The 20,427-nt window shown below is 38.9% G+C and overlaps 1 long non-coding RNA gene across 9 annotated transcripts in view; it reads right to left on the reverse strand.

Moving 5' to 3' along the window:
* Positions 1-228: 228 nt before the first annotated feature.
* Positions 229-20,427, reverse strand: part of LOC147754694 (uncharacterized) — a 47,807-nt gene continuing 27,608 nt past the window's right edge. Inside the window, exons 1-8 of one of the 9 annotated variants that reach the window (XR_015317124.1) lie at positions 18,031-18,626; positions 12,151-12,262; positions 6,472-6,532; positions 5,317-5,481; positions 3,563-3,619; positions 2,538-2,850; positions 786-855; positions 229-557 (exon numbers count right to left, since the gene is read on the reverse strand). This is a non-coding gene — a long non-coding RNA (uncharacterized LOC147754694). Of the gene's footprint in view, positions 558-785; positions 856-2,537; positions 2,851-3,562; positions 3,620-5,316; positions 5,513-6,471; positions 6,533-7,000; positions 10,576-12,150; positions 12,263-18,030; positions 18,627-20,427 lie in introns of those variants that run through there. The other 8 variants (XR_015317120.1, XR_015317117.1, XR_015317118.1 and 5 more) reach the window with 8 other exon arrangements.

Consider the following 20,427-nt stretch of genomic DNA (forward strand, 5'->3'; position numbering starts at 1 on the left):
ACGATATAATTGTACACCTCGTGCAGGTCTTCGCGCTATGCTGTAAATGTTTTACACGTGCTATCAACAATAGCTCTCTCAATTTTCTACTGTAGCTTCAAATATTGTTCAGTGATTTCGTCAGAATCCACTATGATTCTTACCCCTCGACAATCGTTACCTCTGTCGATACCTTAACAAACAAAAACCCTTAATACGCATCTCAAATATACTACAAATGATTGGATATTGACCTTTTTAACAATATTTTATTAGATAGCATCGTTTATCGTTCGCTAACCAAAAGGCCTATGGCGAATAGGCAATCAAGATTTTCTGTGATATTTCTATTGGCGATTCGTTTGCAGCAATTTTTTACCTAGTACTACATGTATGTAAGAGTCGTACGAAGACTGTGAAAGGTGCCACATAAGCCGGTTTAACCAGATCCAGTCCTAATATAACAAAATCGAGAAATTCAGATATCGGCAGATCCTTTCATCAAACAACCTTCTGTTAAGCCCTTCTCTTTGTGTCGAACGGGTTCAGTTGTCCCCAAAGGAGGCCTTGTACGGCACCTAGGAAATAAGATCATGATCAGGTCGAACCTAACTGAAGATCGTCTTAAAAGCCAGTACGACTAACATAATAGGCTCAATTTTTAACTATGGAAAACTAAAAGTAAACGATTCTTTTTTTTTTTTTTACTATCTGTATGAGTTATCAAATATATATGTATATATATATATATATATATATAGAGCTGTCTCTATGTGCATGCGTTAGATTTTAGGTGACTTGTGTACCTTAGTACGCGTGGCTTCGTTTTTTGTGGCAATAGTTGAGCGGTTCTTTGTATCTGGCCGTGTGCACTTCCTGAACAGAAAATTCAAAATTAAAATCGAAAACAATGCATTAATTATAAGTAGGAGAAAGTAAAAAAATATCGTAAAATTACCTACGCTAGCTGCCTCTACATTTTAAACGCGCACGTAATTCATCAGCGTACATTGAGTGTTGTATTTTTATGTCTATAAACATAACCACCTATAATAAAGTAGACGTTATCTTTATGAAAAAAAAACCCAACAAATCATCCAATATGTCTTGCTTTGTGATCTTCGGCAGGTTCGAAACAGCAACTCCGTATATATATACCTACAAATCTAATTAATAACACAAGGGCCTACAGTTTGCGTCCTTAACACCTAATAAATAATGTGAGAAAAAATTCTAACATGCCTATTAATATGGAGTTTTATTGAGCGGCCGTATCTATTACGTTTATTACTATATACGTTGAGATCAAAATTTTTTTTTTTTTTTCGAGTATAGTCATAGAACTGGTTTTTCGTGCTGTAGCAAGCATTCGACGCCACCACTGTTGCTGGTATCCTATCAACTCTATTAGAAGCGGTAATTGTTTAGGCAGGTTTTTACAAGCGTCTGATTCAATGATAGGTCGTATTGTCGCCCTTACGATGCATGGTCGTAGCGGCCATTTGTATGTAGATTTAGCTTATTAGGCACTCAATCAGGTACAACTGGACACCGACCCATACAAATCGAACAAATTATTTCTCGAATGACGAGGAAAATCGGAGTGGAAGAAACGAAATTTGGCCTGTGAAATTTTTAATTTTTTGATGTTATCCCAACGCAAAGAAATTCTACTTATTGCAGTCTATTATTGCGAACTGTCAGACAGCCTGCGTCCGCATAAATTGTATAATAGAGCTGGTAACGCTAATATACTATTTGATGGTAAAAAGGCATCCACGCGGCGACGAGTACGCATAGATTGCTATGTTTTTTAAAATTACCGGATATAATGGTGTCACACATTGATACAATCAAGGGACCACCTGCTTCTCGCACAAGCAGGCAGGGCTTGTTTATATAATTATACGTGGAGGTAAAATATTTGTGTCAGGTACGAATATGTTCCCAGGGCCTTTTGGTTTGTGAAGCCAGCAGCTATGCAACTTTGTTTGGACCAGGTACAGCTACGGGGTCAGGACAGAATAGGACGTCGAGCATAAAACGTTGCTTATATATGTACCCATCGTTTGTTTCAAGTATTGTTTAAATACATTTAAGTCTGTGAAACTTTCTGGTTATCGAATGAAGCGTTTAATGGGGAATAGCAGCAGAACCAATCTATCACAATTCTAACTACTGATGATTATAGAAGCCAGAGCAAAGCTAGGACAATCTGTACGGGATCATACTTAGCAATTAGGATAATGATTTCAGTAAAAACTATAGAGAATAGTAGCTAAAGAAGAAGCAGAGAATCCAGAACGGGTACGTTCTTGGTATGACTCTCACAGGAGATCTCCGATCAAATACGGTTTTGTAGTGCTGTGGATTAATTAGAGTTAGTGAGAAATTGTATACTGATCTATCTGACTCGCCGTTATTTGCATATTTCGCAAGTAACAAAGCCTTTTACGGTGAGCGCAAGAGAGATCGGAGAATTGGGTTAGGGTAATTATATTTTGCAATAAGCATTAGATTATTTCGACACTTTTAGGCCTTAATAAAAGCTTTCGTACTGCATGATAGTACTGTTCGTGGAATGATAGTAGCGCTGTCCATGAAACGAGTTTCAGCAGGCAAACGAGCACGTTCGATGATGTCTTCTTCTCATTTGCTTCTGTTTTGTAGTCTTCTTGCTTGACGAAACGTTTATATCATTACGACCGTCTCCTTTTCCAAAGGCCATAGTTTTTTTTACCTCGTAAACAGATAAACGCTTAGCTGTTCTCAATCAATTCACAGATGCCCAAGGTGGGTAGACAAAAGTCCCGGAGGAAGGGGAAGGCTCCACAGTATTTGACCAAACAGCATCAGAATCCTTGCTAGACTCTGCAAAGTAGGTAGAGACGTTTATGGGTTTAGACAAAGGAGCGTTTACTGTTGTATAGATATCGCAGCTGAGAATTGCGCAATTTTGTCGGGGTTACTCATAGAAGCTTGCATATGCTTAAACAAACGCAGATTGCTTTTCGTATTGCTGACGACAGATATACAATTCTAATTACATAAAAAGGTACTTTCTACTAGGTAAGACTATTAGTTTCACTCCGCAAAGGGCCCTATTTTACATTCGCGAAAACAAACTAAGTTAATAAATATTTCACAGTACACCCCAGCAAGAAGGGTCCAAACAAATACCGATTGCTGCAGAACGAAGCCTGCGTGGATAATCTAGTTAAATAAAAATAAATGCGGTAAAATTCAATTTTTCTTATATCATAGAGGAAATGCCTTATTGCCGCAGTACACTGTGGCTGACATTCGGCAAGGCTTCTTCTACCTCTACGTCCTAATTTCATATATAATCCTGAAATTCTAAGCCATGGAGCTCGGAAAGGACCTGATACGTGGTTAGCTCAGCCACTTGCGTTGCCTCGACAACTCGTTTCTGTTTCGAACCAACGTACATTTTAGCGCTAATCACTCCTTTTATTAATTAGCAAAGTCATTCAGATAAGATTGCAACGACCATAATGGTAACTAACTGAGCAGGCTATATTATAATTAATGTCTTGTTAACTATACATGATTTCAACCTTACCATATATATTTTGATGGTTATTCCTCGTACCCGTCGACGTTCTGCCTTGCAGATATGCTAGTCAGAATCGGTAAAGCTTAGGTCATCATTATGAGACATTGTTTATAAAACTACTACTAATTGCACTAATCAAACATTGTCTGGTATTCTTTTTTTAGTTCAACTTCGTCCAGATCAATCTTTCACACAGCATCACTAGAGATCGAAAAGAATATGCCTCTTTGTTTACAAACAAAATTAAAATGTCACAACGAAAAAACGATTGCATACACCAGCCGTACCGATATAGAAATGTTTCAACATCTAACCCACCGAGCTTTATATGTTTTCGTTAACAATATGTGCTTACTAACATTGCAGTGCATGGCCAGCCCTATTGTTTCAACCAGTAAAGCGAAGAGCCCGAACGAAACACTTTGCATTTTAACCAATGTTATTATTGAAATTCGACTGATGAAATAGTGGAATGGAGGGGAAAGCGGAATCTACGTTATTAAGGCATATTTTCTTAACATAACAGCTGGACGTTGGCTTCTGCGACACGCCATAAATTGTCCAGTGTAAATAAATCTAACATTGCCGATTCGTCTGAATTGGCTATTTATTACATTATAGCACCGAAGCAAGCTTCATTTATAAGAACCTGAATGAAGATATTGATCATGACTTTCGATTCGTGTTTTTGTCTATGCCGTGTTCTTAACATCGGCTTCATGTATCTATTTACTATTGGCTTATATTCAGAACAACAGTGGCAGCCGTCTCCGGGCCAAACTCCTCGAAACTTCGAACTCCTAGAAACTCCCAGAAACCGAAAAAATGCTGAACTCTATTGTGTGTGTGTGTGTGTGTGTGTGTGATGTAAAAAGTAAAGTTTCCTTCATACGTTTGATGTTGTAGTCTTTCTCGTGAATCACAATAAGTTCCCTCTAAACCCATGCGCATTTTTCCTCAAGTAAGCGGCAAAATCATTTTTTCATGGTTAGGGAACTTCTACACTAGTACATCAACATCCATCCAAATCTTTATACAAACAAAACAGGCCATTCATTTAGGGAAAATTAACCCAAATACATTGATATCTGTAACGGCAGCATCTACCGGGTTTTTTTGTTTTTATATATCTATTTTCGTCTGACCAAGGCTGGGAATGCAAGCCTGACGAGTACCGTCTAGCGGAACGTTTACATCCTGCCTCACTTATTGCAGTGCGCCTCCTTAGATGTAATTCTCGCGGCGCCCATCGGACTAGTTCGAGTTGTAGCAGCGGGTGGTGGGATCACTGTTTTTGTTATGTGTGCATCCTATCATCTTCTATAATTATTTTCTATACGTCTCTAGCCATAAGGTATTTGCTTCGAACATTTACCCCTAGCCTAATCGATCGTCTGTGCTGGATAGCGTTGATCATTTACATGAGCAGTCCATAAAAGTGACCGGGATTGCATAGCATAATCATTTACAAAGGCATAGCGCTCATGGTAAGATTCTGGTCCGGAGTGGAGTAGCTCATTGCATGCCTATGAAAATTAAAAGGAAACTTTATAGAGCTTTGTCCATTTTTTTTTGTCATTCTGTCCCACAGTGGTAATATAAAACCTAAATATTGATGCCAATTAATCTAATGAACGTTCGCGTAAAAAAATCTCTCAAAATCGTGCTTAGCTATGAATCTCTTTCTCAGTTTGCCGATAAGTAGTCCACTGACAAAGTGCCGATACTAGTGCATCGTCACTACATATATATTTACATACATCGTGACTGTAACTATGTTGGCTCGGAAAGATTACAGGGCCAGTTGTCACGTTCCACTTCCGATTCCTTCTCTCTGGCTTCCCCGCTCGTTTGGTGTAAAATTCAGGCTCCTCCTTTGTCCGAAATCATCAGGTAAGCTCATGCCCGTTTTTATCATATGTCGTCTTGAAAAAGAAGAGCCTCAGCAATTACTGACTGGCAGCCAGCATGAACATTTGTTTCCCGCAACAAAAACAGAAAGTTCACGTCACGACGATAATAGTAAGCGTAATAAGTAACTTATTTTCTTCGGCAACGAAAATCGACTAAATCGCAAAGATCGAGCTTGGTCCGACATATAACAAAAACTGACCAATAACTGTTTATACCTTTAAAACGTTTGCATACATTGATATGAAAAAAATTGTTAATGTTTAAGCAGTACAGTTAAATACAGGTGGCATATAGACTATATGCTTATCTATACTGTAAAACAAGTTATAGAAATCACCTCTATAATAAACACGAAAACGACTACCGATTGTTCTTAGTATATAACCTATAGTTCAATACTGAGAACATTGATAGTGATAAACTTAAAGTAAGTTCAATTCGCGAACCACAAAGTTATCCATCAAATTTATGAGTTAGGCATTGCTGGATTCTATAAATGAGAAGCTTTTTTAGATATTCTTTCCCTTGACATGTCGCCATAGGAAACACTGTGATAGTTATTTCCCGCGTGCTGACTTTGTGCCAGAGAGTGAAGTAAACATAGTTTTAAATTTTTCAAATAAATAGTGTAGGACAAGTCACAGTTTCCACCATATGTGAAAGGTATTCTCACTGTTATCTAATGATCAAGCCTTGCAATACTGCTAACGTTACCAGTGCCTTGGTAAATATTCCTGCTACCTACGTACATTTGGACGCGCACATAAGTTGGGTATATGGCAAGCATTAGCTAGCGAAACGTGCGAATGTTTCTTTAAAAACAGAATGATTAAAAATCTTTTTCTCCTTTAACTATTTGTTTGTCTATGATATATGTTCAGTGAAAGTATGTTTGGAAAGGTACATTGAAGGGATTTGCTATAGCAAATTTCTTTTGTGTTTATTATTAATAAGTTTATGCGAAATCGAAATCTTCTAGTTGCGCAAGCCTTTTAACTTACCTAACCGTAGAGTGGGTTCGCTGTAATTATTTGATGTACCCGTTGCCTTCTGATAACGCGCCTGCCAAATTCACAAAGCACTCATTAGATTTAATGTTTTTTTTTTTTTTTTTTTTATAATTTAGGTATTCGTTGTCAAGTTCACCTTCGACTATGTATGTTTATGTTTCCCTCTAAATTTCACTTTGACCGTCTTTGAATAAGCCTGATTGTATGTTACTGTGTACTGACGATTTTCTGTCGACCCGTTTCAACAGTCTCGGTTCTTGGTCGCTTATAGGATTAGGCAATTTTTGTTCTTTTTTTAACGATTCCAATATGACATTACTTACGAAAAGCAAAGAATTTTAATCACATCCTGTTATTAATATAGTAGCGTCTAATGATAATTGCCCTTTGTACATTGTCCACCCATTGGTATTACCACGAAAAAAAAAATAAAAAAGTTATAGAATAACTAGCAGCTGTGAAATTGCTTCGCATACTTTAGTCAGTTCTTAATATCGGATAGGAAAAGGATACGACTTACGATTATTTTTCCTCATTTAATATAACCACCGGTTCAGTAGGTCCTGTCACAGACCTGAGCTTGTCCTGTAAGCAGAGGCTGAGAGCCACTTCGCCAAAAAACGGGGGAAAACAACGACGTCTTACGGAACGATTTGTCAAGTCCAGCCGCATGAATCTCTTTTGGCGCCTGTCTTGCACTAACGGACAACCCCATAGCAACGCAGTTACTGATCCGGGCCAAGCGACAAGAATGAACTAGTATTTATGAACACTCCTTCTAAACCATTCTTTTGGCCAAAAAAGCTAATCGGTAGACGACATGTACGTGACTATATAAAGAACAATATAATGTTTGACTAGAAGCACGCTGCATTGTGTTTAGCCTTGCAGGCTTTTGATTGTGCTATCAGAAAAAGGCCTCAATTTATCTGAGCGGGGTACAAACCAGGTAAACAACGAAGCTTGAAAAGCGAGGCTGGATTTTCTTCAAGTTTACTTTGTCCGAGAGGAATGGACGTTAAGAAGTTGTTGCCAACAATGACTGAAGCCCGCGAGCTCAGGTCTGGCGTTTGTCAAGCTTGGTCAGTTGGCTGTAAGTCTCACCGTGGCCCATATTGTCAATTTGAATGAAGGTTTCAAGCCACTTCCAATGTCTAATTTTTAATTCGGGCGTAAAGAAAAGCAACCCGTTCCTCTTTTTGGGCTAAAGATACCAATAACAGGTCAATAATGGTGTTTTTATGTTAGGTTCATTAACACCAACTGTGTACCTTTGGAAGACAGTGATGAACTGTCTTAATTAGAAAGATTGATCATAGAGCGTCGTGCCAGCAGCCATTACGTAAATAAGTAGAATATTGACAAGACAAGCTATTGCCTTTTGTGAGAATATAGATATAATAGCTGCTTAATCAACAACAACTAGAGGTTGTGCCATCTCTCGATGCCCACATTAAGGGGTTCTCAAGTTTAGATTAACCAACGATCCTTTGCTGCGGCGCGACATTTTCATTGTGAGCACAACTTCGTTCACGGTATTGTCCCAGTTCGGACGTGCATGTAACGCCGATTGTTAAGGCGTACACTTTCGAAAAAACACCGGCTGATTACATTGAAGGCACTATGTCTATTATCATTCTTACCGATCGACACCCTATTTGCGTCCTTTACATATATATATGAACATCAGATGCGTGTTTAAGTTTAAAGAAGTTTATAAAAATATATTGAAAACATTTCATTTAATCTAGTGCTTTGTACGTTTATCACGCTACATTAATATGCAAAGCATACGGCCTAAATTATAAGGGCGACATTTGCGTTATCCAATGGTTTTCGTAACGATACGTTACGAATTTTGGTTGGACAAAATGGCCTTCGATCTGTATATGGCCTGCCAAATCAATTGGAGTTGTTGCAAATATTTTTTTTTGTTAAGGTTACAACGCCTATCGCCTATCGTACAATTTGCATGTTATTTTTAATAAATAGATAGGTAACCTAAGTGCGTCCTTGAGAGTTAAGTAAACTGAAGACATTTAAGCAAAAATCTCCTTTGTTAGCGCCGTCCAACAGTTTTTATTCATTTAAAATAGTCAGAGTGCGATAGCTCCGCCGAGGGACCGAATAGCGTTAGCGACCTGGAAGAAATTTGTTCTGCTTCCTTTTTTTTCTATATATGTATACGTACATGTGGCCTTTATATAGCCAGACACAGTTAGCTAACGCTGCGAGCTCTTATTGGCTAGAAGCTACTGTCTAAGCGTTGCTCTGACGCTATCTGATCATCTGTCTCTGGGCCTTTTCCAGTAGCACAAGCCAAACAACGACTCCCTTTGGATGTTCGCTTACTTTAGACGAATCGATTTGACTGGCCTAAGCTGAAAAGCAGAGTAGAGAAACTATTTTTGGTCCAATGTGTCCCGCTCGCCTTACGCATTGTTGCTCTCTACTACAGCTAACTAAACGCTTGTACATTTCCAGGTACTTTATTTAGCCAGGACTTCTGCGTTTGTGTTGCTAAATTACGCCCCGTTGAAAGATGACAGTCCGCTATAATGTTGTATGCTGTTGTGGTTAAAAAAGAGATTATTGTTCTTTGTATAGAGGCTGAATAGTGACAATATAACAGCAGTATGGCACTGGATATAGCAACAAGGCAAACGCGCTCGGGAGCATTAAAATAACATACCCACTAAATGCCAATTAAAATACCCAGTTGACATGTCCGCGGCGATAACACTCTATACAAAGTATAGGTGAATTGCAGTTCCGATGTGATTTATTACCGATTTACTAGGATATAAGCGGTCTTCATTTTGGATAATGAATTTTCGATGCCAATGGCAGCAGCGGAAATGCTCACTCTCAACTAGCCCATTGGGGCCCTGACGAGGTCAAGCCCCCAGTGAGGTCGTGGTGACGAGTTGTTGCTGAGCTAGCTAGCTAGCTGTAAAGGCCAACTTGCGTTTGATGGTGTTGAATGGCACTGACTGATTTCTGTTTTGGCCGCCTTGTGGAGTCAACTCATGGAAATCCTCCCTTGCTCACCGCTTCGGACCCCACTAATGAATCCGGCTCAAGTGAGCCTCCGTGGGCCGACCATCAAGTATTCCCTTTTTACAATATTCGCTCGCGTTTCCCTTCAACTCTAACCTGGCCATTACTTTTTGACCATGTCGATGTATGAGTTATGCCTGACAACTGTACCAAGTAACGTGCAGGGTTACATTACCTTTCACTTACATCATGTTACGTAAAATAGCAGGATCATTTAGCTTGGGTTTACATTTTGAACAAGGGAATTTAAATCATGTAATTTATGAATGGGAGGATCCAGCTTTGACCATTTACGAAATAGATATTTAATTTATCCGGAGGTTCGTAGTAAAATCAGAACCAATTGCTAAATAGGATGATATTTTATTTTCGAAGTAAATCTATTGCTGCTAAAAATCTGTTTTTTTTCGAAGTGGCTTTCGGTGTAACAGCGAATATTTCTGAAGTTCGCAATAATAATGATGTAACCTTTTATACTGAACGTGTTAATTAGAACATCTCTTGGAAGTGAAGAGCAAAACCCACAGAGTGTCCACCTCGTTTGGCGAAATAATAACCAATGACTCGCACTACCCGAACGTTTGTAAAGCTTATACTTTTTACGTGCGACTATTGTTGTTTAATTACTAGATAATATTAATGTTAATGTGTCCCCTAGAAATAGAACTAGTTCATATCAGAGACAATTTTGTTAGGGTTGGGTACGCATTCTGATTGTCCAATTTAAAGGATCGGCATATTTCTGATAGAATTTCCTATATATAGATAGCTTGTTTACGAAATCTAGCACGTGTCCTTTTAGCAATCAGAAGCCATCACGTCATGGCATATACGGCGTTCATAGGCCACCTCTGTGTGCTATATGTCAGATTTTCGCTTGAGGAAAAGCTCGTTTCAACCATATATCAATGAAGCATCTTTTCTAACATGAACTGAAGTGGCCTAGAACATGCGCGCTTTGTAGAAACTAATTTAATTCCTAAATACATGATGTACGGAAACTTTATCAGAATCCAACTATCTAAAAACGTACTTTGATCCTTGAAAAATATCTAATCAGGATTACGTTTAAACATAAAATTTCTTTGTATTGCACACATACGCACCGGTATATAGTATATATATATATATACAAAGAAATTTTATGTTTAAACGTAATCCTAATTAGATATTTTGTATATATATATATATATTTAATGAAGACATTCGGATCTATTCTTTCTGAAACTGTGCTAGGATCACAATCACTGTAATAATAGCAATAATGGTCTACGGTTATCATTTATATCAGGCAGCTCACGGATTTCTCTACGACCGTAGAGTTATTACCTTTTTGAGTCAAAATAATCGGATATGGATTATTTGTCTTGTTCAACGTTTGTATTTGCCGACCAACAGATTTTAGGTTGATCGAAGTAAATGGAAACCTGAAAGGCTTAAGTCTGGCAAACAAAGCGCAAGTAAGAAGAAGAAGGACGAAAGGCCTTAAAACGACGTAATCACGATACAGTAAAATAATTTAACGACCTTTTTTCGGCTAAAGGTTCATTTTCAATGTAACTGCTACGTTTAGTTCGTTGCCATGTGGAACCGTTTCGTGAAAATCAAAAGAAAAACAAAGAAAAACCCATCAGAAGACATACGGAGAGAGACACGAAGATGGCAAGCAAGGAAGTTAGACGACACCACTCTGCAAAGAGAGATAGACAGAAGGTGCGAACAAATTATGCGACACGAAACGGGAAGTAGAGGAATACAGATAGAAGCGCAGCAATTCAGCATGCACAAAAGCCGACCCGCAACCATCCAGCAGGCGACACTATCACCGCCCAAAACACTGGTGGAACAAGGAAATCGCAGAGAGAGCTCAGGAGAATATGTGTGAGCAAAAGATGCACCTACACAAGAACAAGATGCTGGCGGGGGTGCACGAATAACCTACAATCGGAAACAGAGCAGAGAGCGTTACAACAGCTCCATGAGTACCAGGACGCCCGAAATAACCTAAGATAAGGCATAGGACGTAGCAAGGAAAGATGCTGGCAGAAACTCATCGAGACAGTCGATCGAGACGTATTCGGACTTCCTTATCAGATGATAATGAATAAAGACAAAAACGCCATCGCTTCCCCCAGATATAGTGGTGAAAGCGGTAAGAAGCCTGTTCCCAACGCAGCCCTGGAGGGGTGACACAACGTTCGAGGCCGACGAAGGAGACATTCCAGGAGTGACACGCGAAGAGATCACAGAAGCAAGAAATAAAATAGCGACAGGAAAAGCACCTGGCCCGGACGGCGTTCCACCACAGGTGTTCAGGATGCTAATCAAAAGGTGGCCGATGATCTTTCAAAAGCTGGCGAACGACATACTACGACGAGGGATTTTTCCGGATATATGGAAGGAAGCAAATGGTGGAGACTCATATCAAAGTACTATTTTTGTCCTTTGTAGAACACGTACAAAAGTCTTCTTTCCCTGAATATTTCGCTTTCCGGAATTGATTCATGCTTTATACTGGACCCAATTGATGCCTCAGCGCCAAGAAAATTTATATAGAAAACATTTTTTGTTCGACGTAGGTGCGGTGCAATATCATGTCTGCTTTTTTACCTTACGAGATTTCCGTGTGTTCTGTATCTTCGTTAGAACGCGCGAAATTCAAAATTCCTTTGTTGAGACATTTCCAATTGATCGGCATGACAGCGCCTTCATCCTAGAACGTCTTGAGGTGTCAAACATATTGATCATTATCTAGAAAAATGTTTTCCTTAGTTCTTCCTTACCATGTTTCCTAGTTTCCTTCTTACCATGAATCCGTTCTGTTGTCGAGACAGAATAAACATAAGCTATATCCGGGTTGTCGAAAAAGTATTTACGATTTAGCTGGATTGCTTCAAAGGCACATATCTCAGCTAATGTGAGTTGAATCAGATCGGCGCTAGCGTCTTTTTAAGGCTAGTATTTAACAGCAGTAGACGTGAAAAATTTGTTAAAATGTTTTTATCTAGACTTGACAAAAAGCCCTCCCCTCGATATAAGTGAAATTGCCGCAAAAAAAATATTTTACCATTTTATTATTATGATAAAGGCGCAAATGTTGTCCGGGTTTACAAAAAACAACGTGTACCATATACGCTCAAGATAAGTGATTGTAAGAAACGGCCGGCGACTGGCTCTGTCGCTCTCCACCTGTGAAAGATGATTTTCGTATAATTAAGAAAGTTTATAAAGCTACAGTAAAAGCTGACCAAGATTGGCACGTGGATGGTCATGACGTCACCAGACTAAGCGTCAGCCAGCACTAGACTATCTAAACTAACTTAGCGACTAAAAAACTGCCACACGATTTACTTACGACAAAGGGTTCACTTAATCGTATTTTCATCTGCAAAGCTCTGTAGAAACGTGACGAAATCGAGCTATTACATATATGTTCTATATTTCGGGGCACCGCCTGATCTGATGCCAAAGAAGGTAGTGCTATGCTGCTAAGCCTAGAAAAACATTGTGTATTATAGGCCGCAGTCACCTAGCGAAACAGTTTAATCAGGCCTCTACTGTCAACAGTTAACGATAAGTCGTTAAAAAAATCAGCTGTAACCATTAAACATAAGGGGCGTCCGCTTCATGCTATGTCAATGCCAGATCAAAAGCAAATTTAGCCATTTGGCAAAAATCGAGAGAAATTAAAGGGGTAATGCGTTCGTCGTACAATCCAGATGTTGTGCTATAGGACTCGATTTCTATCGATATCGATTTCTGAACATATCCCCTAGTAGTATTAAATGAAGGTATGCTAGAATCACTTGTCACAATGTTTGCCTCTACCGTGGTGGCGATCATCACTGTCAGACTGTACTAAATACTTATTAATATTTATTTAATACTGTGCTAAAGTAAACTTTTGTGTCGTCTGCTTACAGGAAGGGACATCTGTAAATAAGGCGTGCAATTTTCGCACTCCACCTTCTTACAGCGGTGTTTGTACATTATATACCTCAAACTGTATCTGATAAATATGTCCAGCCCCAGCCTTACGCACTATACTTCCGTTTCGCTCTCGTTCCAACGAGAAAACCTGATTGCAGTTCATAGCATCTTGTATTAAACAAAAATCATTAATTCAATACATTTATTAGTGGAATTCAATTAGTTTTGAATGAAAAATGAAATTAAAATATTGGCCAATTATCAGTGGGTCGCCACACCCTAGTGACACGTATCTAGTCGTTCGGGCGCGGACAGCATGCCGACTTAGTTCAGCATGTTCGACATGTTTCTAAATCAGACAATGGCGGCTACTAAAGGGACGCTTTTAGATAAATTCTCCCGTCTCAATCACACTTTAAACTTAGTGAATAAGTTTACCGGCAAAGTGAATTTGCTGGTAGTAGTCAAAAACTTTGTAAAAAATGAATAGATGCAGGTCAACAACACCATATCGCAATGTTAGAAGGGTTATGTGGAAACGATTAAAACGATTTGCGTCATATGGGTTATACGAGTCTTGACTACTAATTTGAGAGATTTGCCAGATGTCGTCGAGCTGGTTACCAAAAAGCAAATCAACTGTAATATATATATATATATCGCGATTTCTCTCGCATCTGGGTCGCCTGGACGCATCACCAGGCTTATGGAAGCCTGGTTTGCTGCAGAGTCTATGATGGAATCAATGTGCGACAAAGTAAGAGATGACATGTCTGTTTAGCCAGTTCGTCCCTTGCCACTCGTTGTCCCTCATCGGACCCGAACCAAAGAAATCTTCACCTATCTCCACGAATTTTTGCTCCCACTTTCTAATGGTCGTTTGACAAGTTCGACCGCTAGGAGTTCAGAGCGGTGACGTAGATCCTTGGACAAGAGTGGCGGGTCGGCTAGGATATACGTGAAACGTTATCGAGTCACTATATCTAATCTCAATATTTTTGTGAGGAAAAAGACTTTGATGCTATTTAACTGTTTGAGGTCCTCCATAGTAAGGTCTTACCAAGTCACTCGTATACCATACGTTGCGATCTGACCTATTTCGAGGTGAAGCGGTTCCTAGGGACAAACGATATACAAAATGTGAGTGGCCGTTGTCCTGCTCCGTGAAGCAGGGCTAGAGCTTGCTGCTTTTGGAACCTGTTCGATTCGAAAACCATCGGCCCTTTTATTTGATCAGAGAAGCTCCTTGATAAGATGAAAACTAAGAGTGGACGCAAATTGTATTTTGAGCTAGGTCGATTGGATAAACGGCAGACACAAAAAGACTGAGCACATTCATAGCGACACGAATTTTGGCCAGCGTGAGGATAATCCTGTTCCGGAGCGTCAAATCAAAGGCTGTGTTGAAGTCCACGAACACCGTGTAGAGCGAACTGCGCAAAATGACCACTGCGTTCTTAGTGTTATCCATCCAGTACACCGTTTCTGTAAAACGTTTTTTCCTAAAAATATTTCTTCGTGAAGATATCATGTACGCTTTTCGGGTAGCTATTTAGTCATTTGGTCAGCAAGCTGGAGTGTAACTTACCTTCGTTATCCCTCGCCATGAAGAGGACGCGCTCAGGTCGGCATCTCTTCGCAGGGGTACAAAAAAGACAGCATCCTTTCAGACCAAAATACGACAATGCAAAACCTCACCTTGACAACGCTGTTGTGTTCAGTACACGGAAATCCATAGTACTATTAAAGGAAGATCCGCCTAGATTCGTAGTGAGGTATAGGAAAGGCACTATGAATTAATGGTTAATAATCTCGGCGAAACAAATTCTAGCAGTTTGGGTAAGTTTTTTTGTTCTAGCGTTTCTTTCTTCAGCTTTGATAAAAATCTTCATAAAGCCTGTTTATTTTCTAGAGGTTACTTCATAGTTGTTATTTTATAAGAATCAGTCAAAGCGAAGGCAAACCTAGCTTCAATGTTTCCCTGATTCTTCTTTTGATTCGTATGCCACTTGCCGTTTTTTCGGATAGTTTGCATTTAGTTCTTTCAACTATTTATGAGTTTGGGTGGTGTTGGATCATAGAAGGTCCAATGGGCTGTAGGCAGAAAGAGAGAAAATAGGCCTGACTTCTCTAGTGCAATCATAAATTTAGCCGTTTGTGATCCAAACTTATAAAAAAAATAATTACCCTACGACCTATTCGTTCGTGGCCACATTCTGAAACTCAGCACGCACTTGTTGTTTGCCTTTATTAGAGGACTTTGTTTAGTAACAGAAATGTTACTTATCTTGATTTGAACGTTTTACACGAGCGCATTTCCTGTCGTTGATTAATACAATGATTTTTGCCCGAATGCTTCGCGAGTGGTAAAAAATGAGACTTTCACTAGCGTTGCTTGTTTTCGAATAGCTTGACAATATTTTGGCTTCCCTAATGTCCTAGAAGACGGTCCTTATATTGCACATCCAAATACGCTTGGCCTAACTCGTAAAGGTTGCTTAGTTACACGACCTAGTTTTATTCATGTAAGCCGCTCAACTGAGTATAAAAACCAGTGCTAAGGTCGTTCCTTGAGCAGGTACGATAAAAGAGGTATGCAACTTAAAAGTTACCAGTCAACATTTTATCCGTATTCAGCAGAATACAGGAAATAACAATAATAAAATGATACACCTCTTCTCGATAACAGTTAAGACATGGTATAGAACGTTATCTATAAAATTTGACGTGACAAAAAGGTCCTCCTTTATCACAACTATTTTTGCACTTAAGATATATAATAGTATCTTCACGTGGTAAGTATCAGTTTGTATTTAGCAGCTTATTTTAATTAATTCATTTGCTTATGGCATTTATTATTTGGCATTAACCTCTTCTAAAGGTTTTCCTCAAGGCCGTCAAGTGCTATTTTACCGCCGCCGCACGTTCAGGGGCAAAGCAGATTTAACAGAATAGCATTGAACTTGGCTTAGCTGGCATGGCTATGGGCAAAAGGTTTTATCTTTTACAAAAGTAATAACCTAAGCAGGATCAAGTTTTGACTTGATTCTTCGGTAACAAATATTAGAGCAGATAAATATGTGACTTAGTTGGTCATGACTGTCTTTAGAAGTCTTATCTTATCTATCTGAAATATCTTTAGAAGTTTGTTCTTCTAGAACTGGCTGTGAAGTTGTTAAAGGGGCTTGCGATGGAAAAACTCTATGAAAAAAAAACCATTGAAAAAGCTATCGTTACATGAACACCGTTAATACGGTCAGATGACCAATGTAAGATAAAATTGATGTGATTAGGTTCTAGTTTTGTAGATTTTGGGCATTCACTCTTAATAAAGTTGTTTGTTGATGTGTGTCGACCTACTTTGCCGAAAGGTTAGAAGAAGATAAGATGAGTGCGACAAACTCGCGCTTGTCTGTGAAGATCTTAATGTCATTAATTCTTTTTTCGTCGCAATCAATGTAGGATTGAATAGAAAATACTTTCTTTGGCTAGAATCATTTTTTAATAACTTTTTTGTTCCAAAACGAAGCTAATCCATTGATTACGGTATGTTCAAAAGCTAGAAAAATTCTTATTAGGGTCCTGTATGCCTTTGATTGGATTTCCATCTTTATTATGATAATAAAAAACTTCTATAATATTGTTCCCTGTAAGAACTAATCTAATTTCTCCTTATTCTGTGTCTATTAATATTCTTTTTTTGCCACAGACTTCGTGCAGTCTACCGCTATCAAGCTTCATCAATCATCAACAGAACACTAATTTAATAAAATCTGACAAGATTTTGCTAGCCCGGTATTCTTTGTATCGATGCGCAAATGAAAAGGTCGAAAACTGCTATGCCATACCACTCTTAGACCTATTGAAACCGACATATCAGATTATCCGGAAATAATCATATTAATTTAGTATTCGTTTGGCGTCTGCTTTTGCGAAGATTGCAAGAACCTTTCTTGGTAAACGAGATAATTATTTTGCCTTAGGTCTTTGTAAATTTTAATAGAAAAAATCATAAATAAGATCAGGTCGCCTAGTCTATAACGTAATTTTATCTTTGATGGCACCCCATATTCTTTATAACGCTTTATTGCTAAACTCGTCAGTTTTTTGTCCCAGAAACCTTAATGACTACGTTCCTTGCCTTTTTGGCCTATAGTAGGCCTAGAATAGAAGAATGGTAAAGGAACAAAAAAAAAATGATAGACCTGCCGCATAAGGCACGTCCGTTACTTTCTACATGACCCTACTTTCTATTATTCTGTAAAATTCACGTTGAGTGATTTGTTTCACTGCATTGTTTGTATGACGACGGTTAGTAAAAGTTTCAGAAAGGTCGTTTCACATAAACTGAAATATAAAAAATCATTCACAACTGGATTACATTTTCATCGGCCAAAGGCCTTCGCTGTATCCACTGCGATTCCTCGTGCGTATTTGACTGGACCAAATATAACCTGTTAATTAAAGAGCTCTGCAGGTTAAGGAAGAACAAGAACACGGTCCGCTGAGTCGATGCCTACCAGTCAAGTCGTCATTGTTACGAACAAGTAAATGACTTACCTGTTAATATGGAGCGCTCGAAGGGTTATGCGTTGGCGCGCTCCTGTTTGACGTTGCGGTTCTAGACTTCGCTATACAACTCTATGGCGCCTCGTACAAGTTCCGTGTACACTGCTACAGGTAGTATCAACTTGCAAGCTCAGTTATATCCACTATTATGCAAATAATGGAATATTGATTTCCATATCCAAATGTCGAACGGTTATTTTGGACGGTCCTGTTACAACTTACTTATTCAACGGAGGTATAGTTTGTAGGGTTGCAGTATTTGCCGGCAAAAATGGTACATCGGTCTGTGTTACAGGGGGACATGCCACTTCACAAGGCTTCAACCAGTGATCTGTATGCACACAAATCGTTATATGACAGTTGTATCGGTTTATGTCAATTGATTTGGAAAAAGGGACTACCCGCTAGAAAGACTCAGGCTATATACGAGTGTTGTGAAAATGAGTAACTCATTGGGGCGTTTGTTTTAGAGACTCCTGCAAAATACTAGGCAGTGTCTGGCTGCCCGCACAGATAATGAAGTTACAACGAAATCATGAAACCATAACGGCATTCGCAGTCGTTTCTGTTCTACAACTAAAGGTGTAAACTATCACTTCCCTCTGTCGGAGCCAGACGACCGCATTCTCACGCAGTAAAAACGAAACACTGCACATAACTCAGATCGAGGTACCAGGCTTTCAATTATTGTCGTCCATCTTTAAGACGATGGACGCAAGAGACCTTCGCCTTAATCGAAAAAGCAGTAACGGCAGCATCTTGAGCGGTAGTTTTCCTTTAGAAAGCTTTGTCGCTTAGCTGTTACTGTGCTACAAATTTCCTACAGTAGGAATATGGCGAATCTGCTCAAAAGGTTATCCTTTTAAGTCTAGTTATGCGAAAAGGCTTTCACGGAAAAATAAATGTTTCTTTGGAAAAGATCATTCGTACTAACCCAAAAGTGGGTTATTTTTCCTGCGACTACCCGGTTGTTATGTATCCCAAGTATATTATCACCTCAAGAGATGACTCACAACTGGTTTAAAGCAATGACACTTCACAGAGTCGTTGTATGTTTTCTACTCGATACCCAGTTTTCACGTATGAAAGATCATGTCCGCAGAACACGACTAAACAACTGAGAATAACAGAGGCCTTAATATTAAAATTTAAGGAATGCGCCTCAAACTTGAAAGACACAATTTTAAGAAAATCCGGGCACAATTGTAGGAGAAACAATATGAATTGCTTCTTTAAGGCAAATACCATGCACTGTAGACAGACAAAAAATATTCGTAAAAAAAACAAATAAAAAAATAGAAGGACAACCGTCTCAAACATTGGTTAGATCGTTATTTTGTTGCTTTACATGACTATTGGAGAAGATCAAATTGTGCCTGGTGAAAAGAGGCAAATTCAATAGAATCCCTTCAAAAAATTTATGTAACCATGATAATTATTGTCAAGATCTAGTGAATTTATGCCTCGTAGGCATAAATTGATGAATAACAAAGAACGGGGAAACAATACAGGACAATGGGGAGCTAGCTGGGGATCAGCTGAAAACCACTATATTGGACCATGCAAACGTTTCTAGTAGTGTGCTATCGTCGCCAAGAGAAATTATGATACACTTGAAGTCGAAATCATTATTATTATGCTACCAGTCCGCTTTCCTCCAAATACGGCGGTGTAGAAATTTTTTTTCCGCCCCACATATGTACATATGTATATTTGCTTAGGTCCTGTCAATAACGTGTTGAAAAAAAACGTGGCAAGTGTTGATTAAAAATTTTTAATCCAAGTTACGATTCGTTTTAGTTACGTCAAAATAGGCTTAACGTAGTTAGCGCCCTAAATACTTCATTTTATAAAAATCTGTTAACGTTTGCGTTCAAAACAAATGTTATGATTGGTACTTTTGTATCGATGAAGTTATTAGAGTAGTGAAAACTAGAGTACAGCAGTAGCAACGAAAAAGTCTGAGACAATTCTTCGATTGGTGCCTGAGGCGTCGTCGTTCCGTCGTAACTATAACGAGTGATATTTTGGCGGCGGGCCGCCAACGGGTGAAGCTTTTGTACAAGGGCTGGAAGAAGGAATTTTTTGAACGGCTTGCCCTTGTAGTTCCCCGTGTGTTTGCTATTTGGCTATCATGGTACTTGTATAATTTTCCCACAGCAAGGATAATTAGTCCAGTTTGCTTGGCAAAGCAAACAGCCACCGAGTTCTTCCCCAGGAAGGAGAAACAACAAGCATATACATAGATATATGTTAAGCTATGGCAAACAAAAAATGACATACCTTCATATATGTTACATGCATAATAAAAACGTTGTCGATATATTCAGACACAGATATAGCTCACAATAGGCCAAAAAGTCAGCTATAGATATAATCGTCAACGAA

This window comes from Varroa destructor, unplaced genomic scaffold (genome assembly GCF_002443255.2).
Source record: "Varroa destructor unplaced genomic scaffold, Vdes_3.0 BEIS01000007.1, whole genome shotgun sequence".
NCBI lineage: Eukaryota > Metazoa > Arthropoda > Arachnida > Mesostigmata > Varroidae > Varroa > Varroa destructor.